The following is a 9,091-nucleotide window of genomic DNA, read 5'->3' as shown; positions in this document are numbered from 1 at the left end:
ATATTCAGCAAATATAATAATTCACAAATTTACTACCTTATTTTAAATATCAAAATTTTAAATGTAAAATACTTCATTTTTAATAATATTTGAAATTAAAGAAATTCCACCTTTAATTAATACACCGAATAAAAGAAACCAAGTTTCAGCTAACAGGTTAAAACAATTAGCAAGAGAAGGTCAAGTAAATTTAAAGTATATAAATCAAATCAATGATGGAGAATATAACAAGATTTAATAATTTAATTAATATGTAACAGTGATCTACACAATTTAAAAATATAATCTTTCACATTTAGCGCGTATACACACTCGTCACCTCGTGTGCACGACTTTCATCACATTATAGTTATCACATTAATACCAATCCTAGGGGAATTTCCCCCACACAAGGTTAGACAAGTCACTTACATCGACTTGCTCCAATTTAACCAAGTAGTACGCCTTTTCCTCCAAAATTAACTCTACGCAATCGCAGAAAGTCTCATGTGATCGCGAAGCACTGACTCCGCAAACCTACACGATCGCGAACCTTCTCACGTGATCGCGAAGCATTAAACGCACGTGGCCCAGCTCCTCCCCTCGTTCCTCTTCGCGAACGCGACCTTAGTCACGCGTTCGCATAGCATAGCTCGCTCAAACCTACGCGATCGCGGACGTTCCCACGCGATCGCATAGGACAAATTTCCAGCTGTCGAATTAAGCCTACGCAATCGCAACCCCATTCGCGCGATAGCGTAGAACAAATTCACCTCTGCCCAAATTAACCTACGCGATCGCAGGCGGACATACGCGATCGCGTATAAGGAAATCCGAAGAAAGTTCCAGCAGTTATCAGCTAATCTCCCAAAAGCCAAAAATGATTTGTTAGCCGTCCGAAACTCACCCGAGCCCTCGAGACCTCAACCAATTATACCAATAAGTCCTAAAATATCATACACACTTAGTCGGAACCTCAAATCGTATCAAAGAACGCAACCACGAATCATACTCCAATTCAAGCTTAATGAAATTTAAAATGTCCAACTTCTACATTCGGTACCGAAACCTATCAAATCAAGTCCGATTGATCTCAAATCTTGCACACAAGTCATAAATGACATAAGGGAAATATGAAAATTTTCAGAACTGGATTCCGAACCCAATATCAAAAATTTAACTCTCCGGTCAAACTTCCAAACTTAAATTCCTATTTTAGCCATTTCAAGCCTAATTTAACTACGGACTTCCAAATAAAATTCCGAACACACTCCTAAGTCCAAAATCACCATACAGAGCTATTGGAATCATTAAAATTTTATTCCAGTGTCGTTTACACATAGGTCGACATCCAGCCACCCTTTTTAACTTAAGTTTTAAACTTTGGAACTAAATGTTCCAATTCATTCTAAAATCTCTCCGAACCCGAACCGATTACCCCGACAAGTTACATAACGGTTATAAAGCACAAAATGAGCATTAAATAGGGGAACGAGGCTACAACTCTTAAAACAACTGGCCGAGTTGTTACATCCTCCCCCTCTTAAACAAATGTTCGTCCTCGAACGTGTTTAGAATTATACCTGGAGTGGTGAAAAGATGAGGATAATAGCTGCGCATATCATGCTCGGTTTCCCAAGTCGCCTCCTCGATCAGATGACCCCTCAACTGAACCTTCACGGAAGCATTGTTCTTTGACCTCAGCTTTCGAACCTGCCTGTCCAAAACATCCACGGGTTCCTCAACATAAGATAGATCCTTATCTAATTAAACTGAACTGAAGTCTAACACATGAGACGGATCGCCGTGATACTTTCAAAGTATAGAAACATGGAATACCGGATGAACTGCAGAGAGACTAGGTGGTAGTGCAAGTCTGTAAGCCACCTCCCCAACTCTTTCAAGAATCTCAAAAGGCCCAATATACCTAGGGCTCAACTTGCCCTTCTTCCCGAACCTCATCATACCCTTCATAGGCGAAACCCAGAGCAAGACCCGCTCACCATCCATGAATCCACGAACCTTCCAATTAGCATAACTCTTCTGTCTAGATTGGGCTGTACGAAGTTGATCCTGAATCACTTTAACCTTTTCCAAGGCATCCTGAACCAAGTATGTACCCAATAGCCTAGCCTCGCTCGGTTCAAACCAACCCACTGGAGACCGGCACCGCCTACCATACAAGGCCTAATACGGAGCCATCTGAATGCTCGACTGGTAACTATTGTTGTAAGAAAACTCTGCAAGTGGTAAGAACTAATCCCAAGCACCCCCAAAATCTATTACACATGCACGAAACATATCCTCCAATATCTGAATAGTGCGTTCGGACTGCCCGTCCAGCTGAGGGTGAAATGCAGTACTTAACTCTACCCGAGTACCCAACTCATGTTGTACTGCCCTCTAGAACCGTGATGTAAACTGCGTACCCCGATCAGAGATGATGGATACCAGTATGCCATGAAGCCTGAAAATCTCGCGAATATAAACCTGAGCTAACTGCTCCAAAGAGTCAGTAGTAACTATAGGAATGAAATGAGCTGACTTTGTCAATCTATCCACAATCACACAAACTGCATCAAACTTCCTCTGAGTCCGTGAGAGCCCAACAACGAAATCCATAGTGATCCGCTCCCATTTTCATTCTGGAATCTCTAACTTCTGAAGCAACCCACTCGGTCGCTGATGCTCATATTTCACATGTTGATAATTTAGACACCGAGCTACATACTCCACTATGTCTTTCTCTATCCGCCTCCACCAATAGTGTTGTCTCAAGTCCTGATACATCTTTGCAATACCCGGATGAATGGAGTACCGCAAACTGTGAGCCTCCTGGAGAATTAACTCGCGCAAACCTTCTACATTAGGCACACACAGCCTACCCTGCATCCGTAATACATCGTCATCTCCAATAGTGACTTCCTTGGCATCACCGTGCTGAAATGTATCCTTAAGGACAAGCAGATGGGGGTCATCATACTGACGCTCCATGATAAGATCATACAGAGAAGACTAAGAGACCACACAAGCCAAAACTTGGCTCGGCTCGGAAATATCCAATCTAACAAATTGGTTGGCAAAGACCTGAACATCCAAGGCTAAATGCCTCTCTGCTACCGGTAAATATGCTAAACTGCCCAAACTCTCCGCCTTACGACTCAAGGCATCAGCCACTACATTGGCCTTCCCGGGATGATAGAGAATGGTGATATCATAATCCTTAAGCAATTCCAACCATTTTCGCTGTTGCAAATTAAGATCCTTCCGTTTAAACAGATGCTATAGACTCTGGTGATCGGGGTAGACCTCACAATGGACACCGTATTAATAATGCTGCCAAATATTCTAGGCATGAATAATAGCTGCTAACTCAAGGTCGTGGACCGGATAATTCTTCTCATGTACCTTTAACTGTCTGGACGGGTAGGCAATCACCCTACCGTCTTACATCAACACTGCGCCGAGATCAATGCACGACGCATCACAATACACAGTATAAGATCATGAACTTGTAGGTAATACCAATACTGGGGCTGTAGATAAAGTTGTCTTGAGCTTTTGGAAGCACTCCTCACAATCTTGGGTCCACCTGAATGGAGCACCCTTCTGGGTCAATTTGGTCATAGATGCATCAATATAAGAGAAACCCTCTACAAATCAGCGATAATACCCTGCCAAACCAAGAAAACTCCGGATCTCCGTAGCTGAGGATGGTCTGGACCAACTCTGCACTGCCTCAATCATCTTCGGATTTACCTTGATCCCCTCGCACAAAACTATATGGCCTAAACATCCCACTGAATCAATCCAGAATTCAAACATTGAAAATTTTGCATATAACTTCTTTTCTCTCAAAGTCTGAAGCACAGTCCTCAGGTGTTGTTCATGATTTTCCCGACTCCAGGAATACACCAGAATGTTGTCAATAAACGCAATGGCTAAAGAATCAAGATATGGCTGAAATACAATATTCATTAACTGCATAAATGCTGCTGGGGCATTGGTTGGCCCAAAAGACATCACAAGGAACTCGTAATGACCATACCGAGTCCTGAAAGCAGTCTTCGGGATATCTGGCTCCCGAATCTTTAACTGATGATAGCTTGAACGTAAAGTCGATCTTAGATAACACTCTGGCACCCTGAAGATGATTAAATAGGTCATCAATATATGGCAATGGATACCTGTTCTTCACTGTAACCTTGTTCAGCTGGCAGTAATCAATACACATCCGCATAGAACCATCCTACTTCTTCACAAATAAGACAGGAGCACCCCAAGGCGATACACTAGGCCGAATGAAACCCTTATCAAGCAACTCCTGTAACTGGTCTTTTAATTCTTTCAACTCTGCTGGGTCCATACGATATGGTGGAATATAAATGGGCTAAGTGCCCGATAACAAATCAATACCAAAGTCAATATCCCTATCGGGTGGCATACCCGGAAGATCCGCTGGAAATACATCCGGAAAATCCCTTACTACAGGACCTGACTCTACAATAGGAGTATTAATACTAACATCTCTCAGATAGGCCAGATACGTATCACACCCCTTCTCAACCATTCATTGAGCTTTAAGAAATGAAATAACCCTACTAGGAACATGATCCGAGGTACCTCTCCACTCTAGCAGTGGTAGACCTGGCAAAGCTAACGTCACCGTCTTGGCGTAACAATCAAGAATAGCGTGATAGGGCGACAACTAATCCATGCCCAAAATAATATCAAAATTCACCATACTGAGGAATAATAAATCAGTTATGGTCTCAAAACCACTGATAACAATTAAACACGACCGATACACACGGTCCACAATAATAGATTCACCTGCGGGTGTAGATACATAAATAGAAGAACTCAAGGAATCACGTGATACACCCAAATATGGGGCAAAATAAGATGACACATAAGAATAAGTGGAGTTTGGATCAAATAAGACTGATGCATCTCTATGACGGACCAGAATAATTACTGTGATAACAGAATCGAATGCAACGATCTTTGTCCTAGCAGGAAGGGCATAATATTTGGCCTGGCCTCCCACTCTAGGGTGACCTCTACCTACTCGACATCCACCCCTGGCTCGTTGTTTAGGTGGAGTGGCAACTAGGGCAGTAATCATGGCCTGAGAAGCCTGAGGGACCTGTGGAATGGGTGGGGCCTCAGAAATCTGTGGAGGTGCACCCCTCCTAAATCTGGGGCAATCTCTCATGATTTGATGAGTGTCACCACACTCAAAACAAGCCATCAGATGATGTGGCTGATGGAATTGGCTCGAGCCTGATCGACTAGACTGCCCGCTAAAAGCACCCCGTACATGAGGTACAATCGACATTGGCGGTGCATAATATGGAACCTGAGGTTTGGGAGTAGCCGGAATACCACTGGAAGCTGGAAGTGCTGAATGAATAAGACGACTCACTTAACCTCTACCACGACGGGCTACAACTGGGGCACGAGAATTATTATATGTGCCAGAATCTCGGGGTCTCTTAGCTTCCCTCTCTTCCTTCTCCCGAGTCCGCATACCTTCCAATCTCCTAGCAATTGACACCACCTGTTGGTATGTGATGTCCATATCTAGCTCTCGGGCCATACTGAATCTGATACTAGGGTGGAGACCCTCAATAAATCTGCGAACTCGCTCTCGAACAGTACCAACTAAGGTTGGTGCATGCCTAGACAAATCACTAAATCGGACCGCATATTTTGACATGGTCATAGAACCCTGGCGTAACTGATCAAACTTTTCGCGCCATACATCTCTAAGACTCTGAGGAACATACTCCCTTAAAAACATATATGAAAATTAAGTCCAAGGGAGTGAAGCTGCCTCAGCCGGACTGTCCAACTCATATGCCCGCCACCACTGGTAGGCTGCTCCTCTAAACTGTAATGTCATGAAAGAAACCCCACTGGAATCCCAAATACTCATACTATGAAGGATACAGTGACATTCCTCTAGAAAACCCTGAGCATCCTCTGAAGCTAAACCGCTAAAAGTGGGAGGGTGGTACTTCTTGTACCTCTCGAGCGTGAGCTGCTCCCCCTCCGAAACTGTTGTCCTAATCTCAGGCTGAACTGGGACAACTGGCTGCACTGGTATAACCTCTGGGGCGTGGTCAACTTGGACCCGTGGCTCTGGAGTACGGGCGGCGGGAGTCAGTGCTCCTCCCTCGGCTTGATATGTGGCAGGAGCAAGTGGAATTAACCCTGCCTGAGCTATAGTGCCAAAGATACTCAAAAACTTGGCAAGAGTCTCCTGAAGTGCAGGAGTAGTAACGGGCATCTCAGGTGCCTGCTCTCCAACTGGAGCTACTGGTGGCTTTGGTGCAGCAGCTCGTGCAGGTGCTCTGGTTGTACCACGTGGTCTTCCTCGGCCTCTGGCTTGGCCTCTGCCCCGACCCCGGCCTCTTGTAGCTCCAATAGGGGGCGCGGGTGTCTGATCATCGGATCCAGTTATGCGTGTCCTCACCATCTGTGAGAGAATAGAAAGATAATATTTTAGAGCTTTAAAGTCAACAATTGTGCACGATAAAGAATCAAAGAAGTGAATATTTCCTCACAGTTCCATAGCCTCCCGAAGATAAGTACAGACGTCTCCGTACCGATCCGTAAGACTCTACTAAACCTGCTTGTGACTCATAACACCTATGAACCTAGAGCTCTGATACCAATTTATCATGACCCCAAATTCCCTCCGTAGGAAGTCGTGATGGCACCTAGTCTCTAAGACTAGGTAAGCTTATCAATGCGGAATAATAATAAATATCTGAAATAAATAAACTAGAATTCAAATAATTACAACTCCCAAAACCCGATAGAAATAAGTCACAAGCTTCTAAGAATTTATTCTCTATGTCTCTATACATTAGAGTCTAAAGCAAATTAGGAATGACAACATAGTAAGATAGAAGGGGACTCCGGAGTCTCCAGACACTGACAGATATACCTCGAAGTCTCCTCGTACAACTAGTTTACTGATGCCTGGTCTGATAAGATATACCTGCATCTGCACAAAAAGATGTCCAGAAGCGTAGTATGAGTACACCACAGCGGTACCCAGTAAGTGCCAAGCCTAACCTCCGTAGAGTAGTGACGAGGTCAGGTCAGGCCATACTGAAAAATTATATAATGGCATGGTAAAATGTTTAACAATATAATAAGATAAAATGACAATGGAAATGAATCAACTAGTATGTCACCATTTAATTACACCAAATAATGGCAATTAATATCTTGTGGAAACAAAACAGAATTCTTTTCAACTTTAAGAAAATCATAACAATAATCAAAGGCCACTGCGGCCATAAATCAATATCAACAAAGGCACTCCCGAGTTACCGCCTCGTAGTCCCAAATCATAAATAAATTCACAATATCTCATTTCCTTATATCACCGCAGGAGCTTTCACAATTTATTTTAAAGAAAATATTTTTCCCGAAATAGCATCCCGCGTTTTAGCCATCCTTATCACACTGCATGACTTCTAGTAGTTTTCCCTACTAGCCACGCATATCAAGCCACCCTTATCTCACCGCATGCGTTTCAACACCCAAACCTTATACCACCGCATGCGTATCAATATCACAATATATCACAATCTGCACTCAAGTGCCCAAATATTTTAATTTGCCAAAATAAATCAACAACAATATTTTTTCATAATAAAGAGCTCACGTCTCATGCCAAAATAATTCATGATAATAGTTTTTCACAATAAAGAGCTCGCGGCTCCATCACAATTAGTACAAAAATCTCACAAAATATTCAGCAAATATAATAATTCACAAATTTACTACCTTGTTTTAACTATCAAATTTTTAAATGTAAAATACTTCATTTTTAATAATATTATAAATTAAAGAAATTCCACCTTTAATTAATACATCGAATAAAAGAAACCAAGTTTCAGCTAACAGGTAAAAACAATTAGCAGGAGAAGGTCAAACAAGTATATAAATCAAATCAATGACGGAGAATATAACAAGATTTAATAATTTAATTAATATGCAACAATGATCTACACAATTTAAAAAAATAATATTTTACATTTAGCCCATGTACACACTCGTCACCTCCTGTACACGACTTTCATCACATTACAGTTATCACATTAATACCAATCCTAGGGGAATTTCCCCCACACAGGGTTAGACAAGTCACTTACCTCGACTTGCTCCAATTTAACCAAGTAGGATGCCTTTTCCTCGATTTACCGACCCCTGTCGACTCGAATCTAGTCATAATTAATTCGATACAGTCAACAAAAATTATAGAATCAATTCCATACGAAAATACTACATTTCTCAATAAAAATCCGAAATTAACTCAAAAACCACCTATGGGGCCCACGTCTCGGAATCAAAGAAAGTTACGAAATATGAATGCCCGTTCAACCACGAGTCTAACCATACAAAAATGACTAAATTCCGATAATAATTCGACCCTTAAATCCTCAAATCTATCCAAGAGGGTTTTTAAATTTTTCCAACTTAAATCACCAATTAAATGTTAAAAATAGTGATGGATTCGGGTAATCTAACCAAAGTTGAGTTAAGAATACTTACCCCAATGTTTTTTCTGAAAATCACCCAAATATCGCCTCAATCCGAGCTCCAAATCGTTCCTATTTTCATAACTTTAACTCTCTGCCCAGTCAACTCTCCGATATCAAAAAGTCAACTCTCCGGTCAAACTTCCGAACTTAAATTCCAATTTTAGCCATTTCAAGTCTAATTTAACTACGGACTTCTAAATAAAATTCCGAACATGCTCCTAAGTCCAAAATTACCATACGGAGCTATTGGAATCATCAAAATTTTATTTCGGGGTCGTTTACACATAGGTCGACATCCAGCCACCCTTTTCAACTTAAGTTTTAAAATTTGGAACTTAGTATTCCAATTCATTCTAAAATCTCTCCGGACCCGAACCGACTACCCCGGCAAGTTACATAACGGTTATAAAGCACATAATGAGAATTAAATAGGGGAACAGGGCTACATCTTTTATAACGACTGGCCGGGTCGTTACAATAGTATATAAGCTATATTCGATATATATATACTAAGTTTCACGACCCAAAATCCCAACCTGTCGTGA

The sequence above is a fragment of the Nicotiana tabacum genome, chromosome 22, assembly GCF_000715075.1.
Source record: "Nicotiana tabacum cultivar K326 chromosome 22, ASM71507v2, whole genome shotgun sequence".
Lineage (NCBI taxonomy): Eukaryota > Viridiplantae > Streptophyta > Magnoliopsida > Solanales > Solanaceae > Nicotiana > Nicotiana tabacum.
This window is presented reverse-complemented; position numbering follows the sequence as displayed.